The following is a 19,868-nucleotide window of genomic DNA, read 5'->3' as shown; positions in this document are numbered from 1 at the left end:
TTTGAATAAGGACTGAGCTCCTAGAATTATATATAAGATCCGTGCCTATGTCAGCATTATAATTTCATGGGGTTTGAGGACATAGGAGCTGGCAAACTCCTTAAGATGGAAAGGCTGTATATTACCCAAGGTCACACAATATGTCTTAACTGGGACTAGAATTCAGATATCCTGATTCCCGAGTTATTTTTTTATGTCACTATTTATAAGCACTGTAGTTGTTTTCTGGTTCCTTGGAGGCGCACCTCCTGTGTCACCTATATACTTCTCTTTGCTTTCTAGTTTGCTTCATGGGATGTGATCATCAGACCATTTTAGTCACACCTCCAGCCCTGGCAACCTCATTGTCAGTGGCAATGTTTCTTAACTTAAAGGAGAATGAAAGTGGACTATGCAGTGTACCTACAGTATCCTCATTCTTAAACAGAGAGAAGTAGTGTGTTTGATAAATGGGCTACAGTTGAAAAATCTATCCTAAAAACATTCAAGGACTTTCTTAAGGAAATTGATATCTTAGCTATTTTTACATATATAACATGAAGTAATGATTTTTGGGTTTTATTTTCCCATTATATGTAGAAAATAACATTTCCCTTACTTTAAACATAGTTTGGGGATAAGAAAAATGAGATAATTCATACTTAACTACTACAATTTAAGTACTTCAAGAAGTCTGGGTAAGTAGGTCTACTATGGACTTGAACTTACTAGGGAGAAAGCATTTATTTGCTTTCCAGTCCACTATACCTCCTCTGTACCTTCTTTGTGCATTGAAGAAAATGATTTTTGGGCAATGTGATTTTTCTGTTTTATGTGGTTTAGAAAGAGAATCAAGTTGGTAGTGCTCCACTTCCTTTGTGATTGTTCATTTAAACTTGAGATGTTTTTTTTCTCCTACTAGCCATTATTCTGCTATTGAAGTCAACATTTGTATTAAAGTTATTTACAGGGGATCCCTGGGTGGCTCAGCGGTTTAGCGCCTGCCTTTGGCCCAGGGCGCGATCCCGGAGTCCCTGGATCGAGTCCCACGTCGGGCTCCCGGCATGGAGCCTGCTTCTCCCTCCTCCTGTATCTCTGCCTCTCTCTCTCTCTCTATCATGAATAAATAAATAAATAAATCTTAAAAAAAAAAGTTATTTACATAACACCTAAGATCATTTTGATTTCATTGTTCAACTCTTTCTAAACCTTTTTTCTTTAGGAGATACTCATTTCCCCATATATCCAGAAAACATACTCATGATCAACCAAGTCCTTTGTAACATGTGAATAATAAAATAGCTTTCTTCTAAAGTAAATTATTCACTGTGTCTCCAAATAGTAGTGAAATAAAGAGGGCATAAAAACTTTATTGAAGAGATAATTTTATGTAAAGATTAACTTATATGCATACTCCAATCAATTTGTATTAGTTAGCAACATAGGTGATTGTGTCTGATATGTAAAACAGCTTCTCAGTCTTCACTATGTAAAGACTATCATAAGGAAGTTGGTGACAGCTGAAAGCAAAATATCAAATTCCATAGTAGATGAATACGTTTCTGAAGTCAGAATATGACCCACCTTTTTGATTCATCTAAAAACCCATTAATGCACATATTTTAAAAATTAATTTTGTTTGGATGTTAGCAAGCCAGCAAAACCATATAACTGGTTAGATAGGCACTGAAGAGATATGAAGTATTTCAGTTCTACCAGGTGTCACAGAAATGAACTAAACTACCTTTATTGTGTTCTTTGATGTATTATAGTCAATTAAGTAAATCCCAAATTGCAAATATAGTTTCTTCATATTCTATATTCTAAACCCTGACTTTTGCTTGTGCTGAGAAGTGAAACTTTAGAAAAGCTGAATTATGGTGACAAAGAAGAAGGAACTTCATTGTCTGGAAAATAATACTACAAGAATTATATAAAGTTATCCTTGTTTGAGAAAGTGGTTAGGGGCCATTTGTTTAGGAAAAATTATACTAAATTATGCTAATTCAAAAACATTTTCAGTTCTAGAATCTTGCTTATGGTTTCTTGGTATTTAAAGGATTGTGTGCTGGGATTTTGTTTAAATCATCTTAAAAAATTTTCATAATGTCTAGTTTTATAGGCACCGTTCCACAGTTTCATGACAAATTTCATAATTTGAACTTTGTTAAGCTCTCATCATTTTGAGCTTTGTGTTTCTAAAATAAAGTTCAGTACTGCCTTCATGAGAATTATTTGGAGTGCCAAAAACAAATTTTGAGGCCCCTCCCAAACCTACTAAATTCCTGATTTAATAAGAATCCCAGGTGATTCAAATAAACACTAAACATTGAAAACCATTACCTTATTAAATGGTTATCCTTTTATACACCTTTTCCCACTGAACTTTTGAAACATCCGTCTTCCACTTTAGCCTCTCATTAACAACTACAACAATAGCGGAAGAGATAAACAAGAACAGTTTTTTCAACACCCTTTTTTCACAAGCTGCCAGGAAAAGAGAGATTGGAGAGGTTTTCACTGGGAAATTGAGAAGTGGATGGTTGATACTTAAATGCTGCCAGGCTTTTTTTTTTATCCATCTTTCATTGCCTCAGCTCACACATGTCCTCAAAGAATGACCATGATTAGAGGGCCAATGGCATTTAAAAAAACAAACATTTTTTTAAAAATTCATATAACTTGTACCTAGAAGGAAAACTAGATCATTTTGCTCAATTCTGTCATTTTATGAGTGAAGAAAAGGATGCCTTAGAGAAGCTATGTGATTTGTTCAAGATCGCCTGCCTAATTGTTGGTAGAGCTAGAATAGGGATCCAGATACCCTGACTTCCAGACCATTGATCGTTTTAGGGCATATTATTATAAAAATGTATATTGCAATTTTTTTTGAACAGCAGATTGTTTTGTAGCTTGGACATTTGTTGTTCTAAATAGTCTAACTGCTTTTCTGAGTCTGTTTCAATTTACTGTATATTTTTGGGAAAACAGCTAAAGAAATGCATTTGTTACTGAGTGAGCTTTTGTGCAAATTGTAGCTTTCAGAGGAATTGGATCTCTGTTGCTTGAGGTTGAATTTGGTAACACTTTATTATAGGTGTCAAGGCATGGTGCATGTAATTAGCATTCACTATAATAACACTGATCATTGTGAATACTGTTGATTAAAATGTGGATGGTAGTATTACTGTACTTTGAGCAGAATCTACTCACATGCTATTAATACTGGATGCTTCTCTGTCTTGCTCAGTTTTTGTTTAGCAAAAGCTCACACACAAACATAAAAGCCAAACAAAAAAGGTAAAACTGGTTTCTGTTTCTTCCTCCAGAATATTTGTCTGATAGTTGTTGGATATATTCAAAGTACCTAGTGGAATGGGTACAATAATGAGGTCTTTTCCCTTCCTGTGTGACAATTCAATTGAGTAGTTGTTTAAATTTGGATATAGGCCGTTTTGTATAAAATGCAAAGGTGATAAAATCATACTACTCTAAAAACCTAGACAGAGGCTAAGAAATTCAGAGCACTAATCTAAACAGATAATTAGAAATCCTTATAATTAGACCTTGTCTGTAAAGAGATAAAGCAAGAGGAATATATGAATGAGACAAGTGTCACATTCTGTGCATGAAAAATGATAGTCTCAAAGAACAGAATCTGCCAACCACAGAAACCATTTTGAATCAAGAGAGATGCTTTCTCTATAACAAACTTAAATAAGAAACTCATCTGAATAAATTCCAGATCTTGAATCAAGAAAAGCGAAGATATGTAGAATGATTTTTGAACATATTTGTCATAGAATCGCTAAGAACGGTGAAGCACATATTCTAGAGAGTTTTTACTCCACTCCAGTGTATTAACAAGCACCACCCACCTATTAATTTTAATTGAAGCTTTTCAAAAAAAAATAACGGGGAGTTTTTGAACAGAGTTGTAATGAGTAGGATAGCACTATCAGCTCCTGCAGGAAATAAAAAGCTTTTTTGCCTTTGGAAGAATGATAGATATGATATTCTGAAAAAATTAAAAAAAAAATTTGAATTGAATAGCTGACTTTCTAAAAAAGTAAGGGAAATCTCTAAGTGTAAAAAATAAACAATAAACAAAACCAAATCAATGAATCCAGTAAGGTAAGCAATTTTGGAAACGGATCACTGTGGAAATAAATGCCGGGTTGAGGAAATTTGTCTTGGGGATTAATAGCTTTCTGCTGGAAAATTCTGTGGAAACTAGACCTGAGGCCATCAAAAAGTGGCTAAATTTATTGGACCTTCCAAGGGATAGCACCCTTAAGAGAAAGTGGCCTAGAAAAAATTCCACTTGGCTGGCACATTGTAAAAGTAACCTGTCTAACACCTTAGTAATTTTGATTTGGTGTGGGAGGTAAGCTTTCCTGAGAATTTGCAACTTCGTGCCTTGGGTTTTCCCTCATTTGGATCTGGAGCTTTAATTAAGTAATCCGCTTAGTAGGAAAAATCCAAGCCAAGACATTGTTTTAAAGTAATTCTTGTTTGGAGGCCCCCATATGGTGCTTAGCAGAATCAAGTAAAAATCTTTCCTAAAGAACCACCTGCCACCCAAGGCCTCAGAATTCCTAAAGGCTATGTTTAGAGAAATAGTATACAGTAAAAATGACAACCACACATACAGAGAATTACATTAGAAGTATTAACATACAGTTTTACAGATTAGTAGATTGAAAAAAATCGGAATAGGAGGTAATATTTGAAGAAATAATGCCTTAGAAATTTCCAGAACTGAAAAAAGATAAATTCTTTTATCAAGGAAAACAGAGAGCATCTCACTTAAAATAAATAAAAAGAAACTCTGAGACATATCATGGTAAAACTATCAAATAAAAAAGAAAAAAATATTATAAGTAGCCTTGAGTGAAAAATGACTAACACTAAGGAATAATAACTAGAAAATTAGTATCTTCAAAATGAAAGAGAAGAAGTGTAATTGAGTGCCCAGCAAATCTGTATTTCAAGAATGAGAGCTAACCACATAACAAGCTGAGAACATTTGCCATTAGTAGACCTTCACTAAAGGAACTTCTGAAGCATATGCTTAAGGGAAAAAGATAAGAAAAGAAGAAAAAAAAGAAAAGGGAAAATGGTGAGCAAAGAAAATAGTACATATTTAGGAAATTATTAAGCTTTATGTACAAAATATTAATATATAGTTCATGATATTAGAAAAAATTATATAATTCAAATACTGGATGAAAATATGTACGCTAGAAAAGAATTGGTCAGGTCTGAGCTTGTATGATTTTGGAGAGGGGTAAAAACACCCCCACTCTTACTACCACTACTACTATTAGTTTACATGAATTTAGTGCTTGTGATACACTAGGCATGTTCTGATTGCTATATGCATATTAACCTACATTAGGGCCCTTAATAACCCTATGAAATCAGTGATATTATCTCCATTTTAGATGATAGATCTGACAACCTGAAGCCACAGAAGTAAGAAAGGATGTGAATCCGTGTGATCTGATCTGGGTTCATGATTTTAACCACAAGATGGTCATACTACTGATTAATTTCAGTCTTTTATGCATGGTAAAATGTAAATTACTAAAAGAAAATTGATAAGCAACTACCAATACATTACAGGAGAAAAATGGAATAAGGGAGAAAAATCATTAGGAATTCCACAGTAGCATAGAAAAACTAGGTAAAAAAAAAAAGCAAGTAAGATCGTAGACAAAAGATTTCAGTCATATAAATGTAAATCAAACTTGCATGTCAGAAGAGATTGACAGATTGAATTAAAAATAGAAAGTCTAGCTATATTCTTTTTTAGATAAAACACAGTCAAAACACAAGGACATAGATAGTTTGACAGAATAAGGATGAAAAAGATATTCCAGGCAAACACTAACTAGAAGAAAGCTGAGCTAATGTAGGATAAAATAGATTTGAAGGCAAAAAAACCCAACCAAACAAACAATCCCCCAAAACTATTGGTTACAAAGAAAGTCACTATATAAGAAGAAAAGGTTCACTACATCAAGGAAGAGATAAAAGTTTAAACTTGTATGTACCTAATAAAATAGTTTTAAACTATATAAAGTAAAAATAGAACTGCTTGGAGAAATGGACAAACCCACTATAGAGGTGGGAAATAGTTCAAGCAGATAGTTAATAAGAAAATAGAAGATTCACCACATAGCTGAGAACTTTGACTCAATGTACATACATATGCCAAATGCTGCACCTCCAAACTAGCAACTATTTTTCTCAGTCACAGACAAAACATTTAAAAAGTTAGCTATGAATTCATAAATCACATATTAACCAATTTTGAAAAATTCCTGTTACACTGTCCATACCACATACACTGACCATACAGTTAAGTTAGTCATCTGTAAACAAAGTGAAACAAAACCAGTCCCCTCTCTGTATTTTTATAGGTTGAATCACTTCTAAATAACTCATGGGTAAAAGAAGAAATCAAAATGGAAATAAAATATACTTAGGACTAAATAATAGTGAAAATAATACATATCATCATTTTGAGATATAGTGAAAGTGGCACTTGGAAATGACTTGATAGCCTTAAATGCTTATAATAGAAAAAAAAAAGCTAAGAATTAATGAGGTAAGTGTCCAGCATAAGTTAGGAAAAGAGTAGAATAAACTCAAAGAAGGTGGAAGGAAGAAAATAGTTATGAGCAAAAATTAATCAAATAGAAGACAGTATGAAAAATAAAACCTAAAGTTAGGTTAATCAATATACCCAGTGACATTTTTAGTCTTAGTATAAACTGTGAAGATACTCATCACAGAATACTAGTGTAGATATAGAAATATAGCCCAAGTAAGAGTAATTGTACCTGATTTTTTTCTTCTACACATTCAAAATTAACTTTTTGTATACATATCTATGAGTTTTTATAAATTCATGGAGTATCCACTATCATAATCATGTTGTAAAAAAGCCCAATCACTCCCCCAAATTTTATTGTGTTGGCCCTTTATTTTATTTTATTTTTTTTGTGTTGGCCCTTTTTAATCAACTACTCCCCACTCCCCAAAACTGCTGGCAACCAGTGATTCTGCTCTCTCTAAAATTTCTTTTCTGGAAAGTCATGTAAATGAAAGTATACAGTATTTAGCCCTTTGTGGCTGGCCTTTTTTATTTGACTTAATGCATTTGATATTCATTCATATTGTATATGTTAATAGTTTGTTTCTTTTTATTGCTAAGTAACTGAATGATTATACCAGTTTGTGTATCAATTCACTAGTTGAAGGATATTTGGGTTGTTTCCAGTTTTTAACAATTATACATAAAGCTGCTCTAAATATTCATATACAAGTTTTTGTATGAACATAGTTATTTCTCTTGCCAAGTACTAGGAATGGCATTGGCATATGATAAACGAATTTCACCCATTTAAAAAAAATGATATGCTTTCCAGTATATCTCTATCATTTTGCATTCCTATTAGAAATAGCTGATAATTCTGTTTGTTTTGATCTTCACTAGCAGTTGCAGTTTGTAGTTTTAAAAAATGTTTGCTAGTCTGATAGGTGTGTGGTGGTATGTACTTTGGTTTTTTATTTGCATTTCCCTAAGGACTAATGATATTAAACATATCTTTATGTGCTTTTTTACCATTCATATATCTTCATAGGTAAGTTCCTATACAGAGTTTTTTGGTCTCATTTTCTAACTGGGTTGTTATTTTCTTATTTTTAATTTTCTGAGTCCTTTATATATTTTAGATATTCTTATTTTTGATGGATCATCCTTATGGTATAACACTCAAATTTGTTTTCTGATATTCTGTTGATAATTTTTGTGCTTATGATAATGAGAGTATCAGTCTCTAGTTTCCTTGTGATTGTCTGATTTGGGCATCAGAGGAATGCTGTCATAACAATAATTTGGGAAGTGTTTCATTCTCTTCTATATTCTGGAGCAGTTTGTATAGAGTTGGTATTATTTCTTCCTTAAATGTTCCATAGAATTCACTAGTAAAACTATCAGAGATTGGAGTTTTCTTTTTTTCCCTCCATGTTCTTTAAAAAAATTTTTATTAAAATATATTTGACATATAATATGTGTATGTAAGGTATACAATGTGTGTTACATTTACATATTATAATATGATTGCCATATAGTGATAATTAGCACTTTTATCAACATTACATAATTATCCTTTTTTAGTGATTATAAGCACTTTTAGTCTCTTAGTAAGTTTGATGATTATTATACAATATTGTCTATATTTACTATACTGTACATTAGGTCTCTAGGGCTTATATACTGCCTCCTGCAAGTGTGTACACTTAAAAAATATGTGTCCTATCCCCCAAATTCCCATTTCCTAGTAACCACTATTTTACTTTCTGTTTTAATGAGTTTCCCTTTTTTAGATTCTACATATAAGTTATATCATATATAGTACTTTGTATGGCTTATCTCACGTAACATAATATGCTCAAGGTCCATCCATGTTCTTGGAAATGGCAGAATATCCTACTTTCTTATAGCTGAGTAGCATTCTAGTGTGTGTGTGTATGTGTGTGTATCACACTGTGTGTGTGTCTATAGGTAAATATCCATCCAGTGTGTGTGTGTGTGTGTGTGTGTGTGTGTGTGTGTATGCATGTCACATCTGCTTTATCCATTAATCTGTTAGTGAGCACTTAGGTTGTTTCTACATATTGACTTGTGAACAATGCTGCAAAAACATGAGAGTGCATTTATATTTTCAGGATCCTGTTTTCATTTTCTTTGGGCATATACCCCAAAGTAGAATTGTTGGATCATATGGTAGATCTGCTTTTAATTTTTTGAGGAACTTGTGTATTGTTTTTCACAGTGCTTGAACCAATTTAATTCCTACATAACTGTACAAGGATTACCCTTTTCCCCATTTCTCAGCAACATTCTCCCTTTTTTTCCATTCTCACCAACATTCTTGTGTTCATGAGGATATCTGTTTTAACATATGTAAGGTGGTATGTCATTTATGGTTTTGATTTGCATTTCCCTGGTGATTGGTGGTATTGAGCATCTTTTCATGTACTAACTGAACATTTGAGTGGGTTCTTTGGAAAAATGTCTAGTTTCTTTGTTTTTAAATGAGATTGTTTTGTTGTTGTTATTTAGTTGTATGTGTTCTTTATATATCCCTTTTATACAACATATAATTAGCAAAAATTTTCTCCCATTCAATAGGCTGTTTTTCATTTTCTTAAATATTTTTTTCCTGTGCAGAAGCTTTTAAATTTGGTCTAGCCCCATTTGTTGATTTTTGCTTTTGTTGTGTGTACTTTTGGTGTCATATCCAGGAAACCATGGCTAAAATCAATGTTAAGAAACTTCTGCCTTACATTTTCTTCTAGGAGTTTTATGGTATTGGATCTTGTGTTTAAGTCTTTGATCCATTTTGAGCTAATTTTTATGGTGTGATACCTTACAGCACTAATTTCATTGTTTTGCATATGTTTATCCAGTTTCTCCAACACCATTCATTGAAGAGTGGAGTTTCTTTGTTGACAGATTTTAAACTAAAATTCAAATTCCTTACTAGATATAGAACTCTTAAGATTATCTATTTCTACTTGAATAGTTTGTGTCTTTCAAGGAATTGATAATTTTATCTAAGTTTTCAAATTTAGGGTCATAAAATTGTTGCTAGTATTCTTTTATTACACTTTTCGTATCTGTGAGGTGTTTAGTAATGTCTCCTTTTTATTCCTGATGTTGATAATTCATGTCTATTTTTATTTGACTAGAAATTCATCAATTTTATGAATTTTTTAATGAACCTACTTTTGATTTAATTGATTTACTGCATTATTTTTGTCTTTTCAATATCATTGATTTCTGCTTATATTTTTATTCTTTCTTGTTTGGGATTTAATTTGATCTTATTTTTTCATTTCTTTTTTCAGAGACTAGATTACCAAGTTAAGACTGAAGCATTTAATGTTATTAATTTCCCCCTAAGCATTGCTTTAGCTGGAAAAAAGAGAAAATAGATATGGGTGGGCTTTCATGCCTTTTCTGAAGTGTCTACTGTTACCTTCCTCCATGCCTGTACCATGAAGAATGTGTTCTCAAGACTCTCACCATTTTTTTTTTTTTTAAAGAGCAGCAGGTCAGGATTGTGAAGAGCCTTAAAATTCTGTGAATTATTCTTATGTATGTGGCTCCCCAAGATTTTTACCCTCTTGCTAGCCCACATTTAACTTTTGCCAATCTACTAAAACTTTTAGCTGAATTCCTACTGTGTCTAATAGTGTCTGTGCCAGGTAAGCAAGTGCTCACATTCTGCTCTTTTTTCTTCTTTCTTTTTTTGCAGGTGTTTTTTAGATTTTAGGTTAGAGTTTATTGTCCTACTATCTCAGCTTTTTAAGGAGTTCAAGAAAAGTTGGGAGTTTTCAGATTGTCCAGAACTTTATTGATTATTTTTTATTTTATTAAGGGTAGGAGCAATGTTCTTTCCAACTTTTTACATCTCCTATAGAAGCTGACAGTCCCCATCCATTATATTTAATAGGAAAATATGAAAATGTGGAATTTATATTAGTGAAATATATTTAACAAATTGGTTTGGATTAGCTCAAGCAGAAATCCTACTATAATATAATTTTTAATATTCCTATATCCACCTTTTCACTATTGTTCAAAGTTGGAGTGTTAAGATAATAATAGCTAACATCTTTGTAGTGTATATTATGTGCCAAACACTGTTTTAAGCATGTTCCACATATTAACTCATTGAATCCTCACCACAACTTATATTTTACAGATAAAGAAATTGAGGCACAGTGAGGTTAAGTCACTTGCTCAAGATAACATGCTTTCTAAATAGTAGGTTTGGGTTTTGAATTTGTGCTTTCAATCACTAAGCTTTATTGCTTTTCAAGGAAAAAAAAAGTACAAAAGGATGACAGATCTAGATAATTTAGAATTTTGAAGAGCATTTAGTCCTAATTTTTAATTTTATGAACAAGAAATCTTAATAGTTGAATTAAAGGACTTTTCCAGGGCTAGACACATCATTTGTGGCTGATTCAGTATAGAATATAGATCGTCAGTTTCCCATCCAATTTTACTTTATAATAATGTTTAATTACAAATACGAGTATAGTTCCAGTGTTCCTGGCATGCATTTAAGTCATGCATTTGAATTTTCTTTCAATTTATTTTATGGGGAAGAAATGTGATCACTTGATTTTCCTTTAATTGTGTTACCAGGAGGAAATTTACTCAAATATAAAAACTCAACTTTTGTAGATTTTCAAGACCTAGAGATTCATTTTTTTAAACTGTTCTTTGTTTGGACCAGAATTTATTTATAGGTTCATCCCAAATGGTGGAGGTGAGAGTAATTTTCAGATTGCCATTTCATTATATCACATGTACTTATATATATACCTGAAAACAGAACACATTCATTATATCAAATGTACTTATATATATATATATATACCTGAGAACAGAACACATCCAAAGTTAAAATATCCATCGTTATTCAGACAGGGAAAAAATGCTCACTGATTAAATTTTCTATCAAAAGGCTCTATCTCTATAGGTGTTTGTAAACTATTAAATTTTATTATAGAAGCCATTTGTTCCACTTAGACTTTTTCCATAATAACTGACTAACTCTTGTTAGTCCGCTGAATGGATAAATCTTAAATGTACAGTTCATTCATTAGTGTAGCCCTACTTCTAATTCTTCCCTTCTACTTAACATAGTGCATATTTCCATATACCATTTCATATACCATTTAAGGGCAGAGTTTCCACCTTATATTCTTCTTTCTCTCACTCCTTTAACTTTCTATGTTGGTTATATATACACTGAAGAGTGCAAATGGGACAGAAGTGAGAAACTTACTCATTGTGTTCTGTGACTTGCTAGCAATTTGACCTCTGGCAAATATTTTAACTTTTTTGAGCCTCTGTTTTCTCACCTTAACCTTATGATATATGAGGACTAAATTAGATCATTTATTCAGCCCCAAGTATTTATTGACCTTCTGTTATGTGCAAGATACAATGATGGGCTCTGAGGACAAAAAGTAGACAGGAGATAGTTGCTGCTTCCCAGTGAGTTCAAGCTAGTACAGTGATTGATGTGTCAATAATTATGTCATGCAAATAAATGTATGAGTTTAATGTAGGAGAAGCAGATCTGAGAGTGTCAAAAGAGTCATAGGAGGTAGATTTAAAATATGAACAAAGGTCCACTATGCAGGTAAGGACAAAGTGTTTCAGGCAAAGGAAAGAACATTTAAAATATTTTCTATGTGTACATCAAGAACTGGCATAGACCCACAAATGTGAGGGATTATTGTTATTTTTTTTAAAAAACTATATTTTAAATGATTATGAAAAATGTAATTTAAATTATGAAGACTATCTTGTTATGGTTGTTGATAATAACCTTAGAGGAATGCTAGTTTTAAATTTGCAAATAAGATATGGAGATAGGATGACAAATCAAGGCTAATTAATTATAAGAAATTGGATTCTTTAAGTCTTCATTATCATGAGCCATGTTAATTAACATTATCATTAATTACCTTGACAGTAAAATAATCACACAATTGGTGACCCTGTGAGGTCACAAAAGCATAATAAACACAAAGTATCACTGCTTAGAATGTCACGGTTAAATAATTGAAAGTAGGATTGGCTGTCATTTTACTCAAAACTCATACAACAAAGAAAGACCAAGAGGTAGGAAAACTTACTTAGATTCAGAATAGCTCTTTTTATCCAATATATCAAAGACATTTCATAACACTGACGTTTAGAAAAGGATTATACTTTCTTCCGAATTTTCTTTTTTTTTTTTTTCTTCCGAATTTTCAAGCATGACAATTCCTATTTCTACTCTCCTCTTGTATAATGTCATTTGGAAATTTTGTCTTTAGAAGTTAGAATTAAAGAAGAAAAGTATAAGGCAAGATGGTTACTGACATTTGAAATCCAATGTTTAAAGATGTACTAACAATCTACAGAATCCATTGATAAAGCATAAAAGCAAAAGAGTACAATTTATAAGATGGTAAAATCTTAAGGTAATTTATAAGTGCAAGAAAAAGAAATTGTGGAACACCTGGATGGCTCAGTGGTTGAGCATCTGCCTTTGGCTCAGGTCGTGGTCCCAGGATCCTGGGATTGAGTTCTGCATCGGGCTCCCTGCAGGGAGCCTGCTTCTCCCTCTGCCTATGTCTCTCTCTATTTCTCTGTGTCTCTCATGAATAAATAAAATATTAAAAAAAAAGAAAAGAATTTGTGATTTCAAAAGGAAAGGGAAAGGCAATAGAAAACATCCAAGGAAGATATAGATCAAAACTCAGAAAAATAATAAAAATGGCTTTTTTGTCATAGCAATAGAAATATACTAGATAATCAGGGGGTAAATGACTTTGTAACAGAGAAGTGTTCATATGTATAAAGCAACGTATTTCATGCAGTATTTTCTTTTTTTTCATTCGTCTTTCTGTTATTCTCTCACTTTGAACGTAAGTAGGATAATTTTTGTTTATTTCAGTTCTTCTAAAAAAATATGTTATGTGAATAAAATTGTGCTTTGAAATGTTTCATTAAAACCCAATCTTAAAAAAAAAAAAAAGCCCAATCTTAACTGAACCAAATGTACTATATTTCTTTAGTTGTACAGGAGCACCAAAGTACTGCACATTAAAAATAAAATTCTACTATAATAAAAATTTAACCAAAATATTAAAAAATAATGGAAAAATATGGCATAATTAGAAAAAGTAAAATGTTTATAGTACCAGCACTTACATACAATTATCTTAATATTTTCACACCATCCTCTGCATGCAGCCATACTTTTAACATAGTTACAGCCGTAATATGTATTTCATATTGTAAGTTTTGTACTGTGTATTGTATTTTGTGTTGTGAATCTATCTTGCTGAAAAAACGATTTAAGTTGGTGTTCCAAGATATGCACATTAACATTGAATAGAGCAAGGTAGCAATGAATAAAAATCAATAGGAAAAGAAAGAATTCAGGATAAAGAGATGGGAGGGTAGGAAAAGAAATGTATGAGGTAATATATAAAACATATCCATTAGATTCTAAGTATAGGCCACAGATTTATCTTTGAGCATCCACACAAAGGGAGAAATGGGATCAATTCCTGATTTATAGTGTATAGTAGGTTAAAAGACCAATTGTTTAGTGAGAGAAGCAACAAGTATTCTTAATCCTGAGACCATAGAGAAATTTCTTTTGTCATCATAAAGAGGATATAGTGGTTTCCAGCATCATTCTTATCAAATATACTCATGAGTTTCATAGAGCTGCTTTTTATAACATACATTTTTTTATGTATTTGGTGTTGGTAAATACTATAGAACCAAAGCTAACATACCATAATGCATTTTCAGGAAACCTTTAATAATTTTGTTTAACATTTAGAAAGTCTATTTTGGATAAGCTGATTATTCCTTTGTATTAAATTTTTTTTTCTTTTTTTTTTTTAATTTTTTTTTTAAGGATTTATTTTTATTTTTTTTTTAAATTATTTATTTATTTATGATAGGCACACAGTGAGAGAGAGAGAGGCAGAGACACAGGCAGAGGGAGAAGCAGGCTCCATGCACCGGGAGCCTGACGTGGGACTCGATCCCAGATCTCCAGGATCACGCCCTGGGCCAAAGGCAGGCGCTAAACTGCTGCGCCACCCAGGGATCCCTAAATTTTTTTTTCAAGGTAAATTTGAATGGACACTTTTTTGCCTTTTAGATAAATTTCCCCATGATGAGAAGACAGTTTAAAGCATTTCATTGGGCTTATAGTTATGCTTTTCAGTGGAAGCTTCCTGAATATCCTTATCATTGTTAGTTTATTAGCTTTATATAACAGAATCATTGAATGAGGGAATAAAGGATTTGACAACCAGAAATAGAGCTAAGTTTACTATGACTTGTGGAAAAAACACAAAATTTGAGGCCAATAAATGAATGAATGAATTTTTAAGGTATTAATCTAAATTCTATAAATGTGAGCCAGATTTCATACACCTACATATACACACATACACACGTACACATATGTATGCGAAAGGGAAGAAATTTGTTTGTTGGACAAAATGCAACATTTTCTTAGTTAAATTGATTTATTTTCTCCAAAAATTATTTGCTGCAAAAGACACATATTTGTCCACGTGATTTATTAAGGAAGTAAACAATCCTAGATGATGATAAAATACAAGGGTTATAAGATGACAGAAGGAGAAATCAGTTACATTAAGTTAGATATGGATTTTTCCCATCAGGAAGTGGATGAGAAGTTTGATTAATTACAAAGACAGTATGCAAAAGGTTTTTTTTTTTTTTCTATTTGTAAAAGATTATCTCTCTTCTACTGTTCCTGACCAGTGATATAAGCTCATTGATTTCTAAATGACCCTTTGAAATTTTGTAGTTTTTCCTTTGTGGATTAACTGTAAAAGATGCAATCCTTCATACACTGCTGCTTCATGAGTATTTCTTTTCTACTAGAGCACACGGGAATTTTTACAAAGTTATTTACTCTCTACTTTTATCTTTTTTGTTTTATGAAGAGAAACCTACATTATTACATGACCGCTATGTGGAGTCAAGAGAGCTATCTGACCATGAAACTGAGCCTGGCTCCAGACTCTCTTACTTATGTAGTAGATTCAGTCTGCCTGGGCTCTGTAGGTTTTAAATAAATGGGGAATATTCTTCACAATGAGGTTAATCCTTGTTTAAAAGATAAAATGTTATATTATGTATCTAATACAGTGACTAATATTAGTCTCTCAGAAATGGGAGCCATATTATTATTGCTGATCGTGTTATTTTTTTCTGAAGCAAATTGGCAAGAATAGTGTCCAGATTTCTTGCAAGGTTCTTATAGATACCATACTTTTTCTGGACAAGTGTTTAGGATTTGAGAGAGAGAATTTAGACATACTTCTTCATAGCAAGTTATATTCTTTTTTCCTTCAGCGAAGAGAGCAGAAGAGATGATTTATTGTACACATATTATATTCAGTCACAAATGAAACAGAATTAATCCTGAAAGTCACAGGAGCAGGGCAGAGGGCCAAAAGGGACTGTTTTGGTATGAGCAAGGTGGATCTCTCGTAGGTATTTGTTGTGATCAAATGGCAATGGGCATTCTAGATCCAATGAATCAAGCTCTAGAAAGTAGGCATATAGTCCAGCAATTGGTACCAGCATCCCTGGCCTCTGCTTTTCCTATTTATGCTCCTGTGGTGCCATGGGTAGCACAGTTTACTTAGACCTCTGCCTCATCTTTCTTCTTTTACACCTCAGCCTGCGCGTTTGCTTCTTCCTCTACTTAGCTCTCATGGTGCAGAGATATCCAAGAAGATGGAGCTAAGGCTAAGAGTGTATTTTTGCTTCTTTGCATCATCTTGTCTCCCTAACCCTGATTTGGAGATTTTAATTAAAGCTCTTTAAATTTATAACCTCTCATATTTTAAACAATATAGGTTTGCTTACAAACAAATCTTCTTTTGTCCTGTCATTATTGCACCAGGTACATTATACTGCTGTTGTATAATCAATCAACTAATAAAAGATGAATAAGATTCCAGTTATTTGAAACAAGGGAAAGACTGCCGACTAAAGTAAGCAAGCACAGCATCTTTAGTGGGAAGACAGTGGAAGAAACTTTTCATGAGTCATCATCATTTAACAAAAATTTTGATCAATATTAAAATCATGTCTTAATACTTTCTTGTAATTAAAAATAGGTGTGGAAATCCTTCTCTAAATCAATGTAGTTTGCTCAGCAAGATAATTTCAGTTCATAAGGTATCCTCTTGCTGAATTCTCTGAGTCATGCTTGTGATTCTTGGGGCTGGCTTTGATGACGGTGAGTCATTTCATATTTTCTGGGAATAAAAAAAAAAATATTTTCTGGGAATAAAGCTACCTGACTATCATCACTTTATCTTTGGCAATCAGTTGAGAAAGTGTACCATGGCAGGTGACAGGGTAGATAACTAGGTAAATATGGAAAGAAAATCTATTGTCTGTGATTTGGGTGTAACTGAATAGTAAAGGAGATGCTACTCTAGCAGATGTTCTAATATTGCCAAGAACTTTCTTCTTTGCCTCCTAAGAACATGGAAGCAAAATTTTTCTATAGGCAGTGGCATTCTCTTTGCCTTCTTAAAACATAAGTTTACAGGGCAAAATGTTGGACCTATCTATTATTCATATAATGTCAAAATCTTGGGATGTCTAGCTTGCCAGGTAAGCATCTGGGTTATCCAAATTAATCTATTTTAAGGTAAACAGCCTTAGCTGAGGAGCAACCTCAATTCCATCTACAATTCCATCCTACTCCTTTGCAATGTAAAGTAGCATTCATAGGTTCTGTGAATTAAGATGTGGGCATTTGGGGGAGGGATTATTCTGCCTACCACACATCTTAAAATAAAATTTTCTTTGTTTTATTTGAGTATAAATAACTATAAGGAAATTTTTCCTGGTAAAAGTTTTTACAAAACTTGCTTTACTTCATAGATAGTAACGATGTTACTATCTAATGAATGATACTAATGAATGTTTATGTGCCAGTGTATCCTTTGGCTTGATTGAGGATAAAAGAAACCAGTTTGTTTTTCTTAAATTGTTTTAATTCCCAGGTTACCTCTTCTGATCTAAAGAAAGAGAAACATGGAAATAAAAGAAACTCCAAGGGAGAGAAACAGATACAAGGAGAGAGAGAGAGAGAGAGAGAGAGAGAGAGAGAGAGAGAGAGAGAAGGAGAAAGTATTACATAAGGATGGATCAAATAACAGAAATAAAACCAGTTTAATTCATTTGATTTTTTCTAAATGAAACACTGTTTGATCAGAGTGGAAACATCACTGCTTCATTGATTGGCACTTCTTGGATAGAGGCTAAGACTCATGTGGTGAGTTAGTGGCTGCTGAACTTAACTTTTTCAGCTGTTCTTTTCTGATTCCAGCTATTTGTGTGCTATCAACATAAGCTTTCTATGATATATACTTATGGTTATACTTGGAATTGTTTAATCCCCTCAAAATATAATGTGAATATATGTATCTATTAATGGGAGAATTGGCAAGGGGAGGAATTGTTCTGAAAATAGTATTCCTCAAGAAAAATTTTCAATTAATAAAAACTGTCACATACCTTAGTTTCTCCATCTTTAAAATAAGATGGCCTGTAGCATAGCAAACAAGCCTACCAAGATACAGCATAGAAGCAGCAGTTTGAAAAGAATCTGGAGTATACAGGAAGGAGATTTATTTACTAATCTCAGAATGTATACTGGAGTTGGAGGGGCAGGATCTTTAGGAGATTTCTTCAACAGCAAAAGAGCTGGTGGGTGCCATTTCTCTCCTCACCAGTGTAAATACCTGGACACCTGGAGGAACTAGCATGAACGCTCTCTACATAGCTTGCTAACGCTGCATGCCCCATCACATGTTCACCTGGAGATTTACCCCATCCAACCCATCCCACTTGGCAGGAGCTTTCCAAAGTGGCAAATGACTTATCTATTTCATTTTGCAAGCAGCCCCAACAGTGACCAGCACCACTCCAAAGTGACCCTTGCCCCAGGGAAAGGGGAAGATAACTATACATACTAGTTCAACTGCAGCCCAAGCAATGAGCTGGGTGTAGACATCTAACCTGACTGCCAGTGCCACCCTAGACAGAAACCTCCCAAGGGGCAACACAAGAAGAGAGCTCTATAGATCAGGGTGTCTGAACCTTAACAGACAGTCAGGGGGCAGATATCTAGTTTGACTGCAGGGACAAAAGTCTCTCAAGGGACAACACAGGGAAACTGTCCTGTAATTTGGTGCAGCCAGAATGCCAACAAACATGTGGAGTGGTAAGCCCCTGGTCTGACCCAACTACAGGCCCAAGGCAGCCTCAGACTGGTTCCTTAACAGTACAGAGACCAAACCTTGCCCACAACAGACAAAGAGGGCCAGTGCAGCCAACTGGTTGCAAGGTAAACTTGCTAAACCACAATAGTAGGGTGTATGCAACAGACATAGGAAACACTTGTAAGTGCCTGGTTTTGGTGAACAGGGAACATTGCACTAGAGTACTATAAGTCCTCTTAGTTATAAAAAGACCATTTTCAAGATCATGAGACATAGCTGACTTTCCTAATACATAGAAATGGACACAGGGAGTTAGAATGAGGTGACACATATGTTTCAAATGAAAGAACAGGACAAAATCACAGCAAAAGAGTTAAATGAAATGGAGATAAGCAATATGCCTGATAGAAAATTCAAAGTAATGGTCATAAAGATACTTAATGAACTTGAGAAATAAATGATCTCAGTGAGACATTCAGCATAGAGATAATATAGAAAAGAACCAATCTGAGATGAAGTCTCAGTAACTGAAATAAAAATTACACTAGACAGAATGAATAGTAGATGAGAAGAGGCAGAAGAATAGATTGGCAAGCTGGAATACAGAGTAATAGAAAGCAACCAAGCTGAACTGCACAAAGAAAAAAGAATAATAAAAAATGAGAATAGATTAAGGGAATTTGGTGACATCATCCAGTGTAATAACTTTTGCATTATGGGATTCCCAAGGTGAAGAGAGAAAAGGGGGTAAAAATTTATTTAAAGAATAACCAAAAACTTCCCTAACCTGAGGAAGGAAATAGATATCCAGATGTAGGAGACACCAACAAAATCAAACAAAGGATCTACATCAAGACACATAATAATTAAAAAGGCACAAAGTGTAGTGATAAACAGAGAATTTTAAAAACTGCAAGAGAAAAGAGCAGCAAGAGAAAAGAAAACAGTTACATACAAGGGAAAACCCATAAGGCTGTCAGGTGGTTTTT

At 33.3% G+C, this 19,868-nt stretch overlaps 1 protein-coding gene and 1 long non-coding RNA gene across 3 annotated transcripts in view; one reads left to right on the top strand and one right to left on the bottom strand.

The window, feature by feature from the left end:
• GPR158 (G protein-coupled receptor 158) overlaps positions 1-19,868 on the top strand; it is a 409,138-nt gene that overhangs the window by 92,192 nt on the left and 297,078 nt on the right. The gene's annotated exons all lie outside the window — the stretch shown is intronic.
• Positions 1-19,868, bottom strand: part of LOC112670303 (uncharacterized) — a 72,307-nt gene that overhangs the window by 4,810 nt on the left and 47,629 nt on the right. The gene's annotated exons all lie outside the window — the stretch shown is intronic.

Source organism: Canis lupus, chromosome 2, assembly GCF_003254725.2.
Source record: "Canis lupus dingo isolate Sandy chromosome 2, ASM325472v2, whole genome shotgun sequence".
NCBI lineage: Eukaryota > Metazoa > Chordata > Mammalia > Carnivora > Canidae > Canis > Canis lupus.
This window is presented reverse-complemented; position numbering and strand designations above follow the sequence as displayed.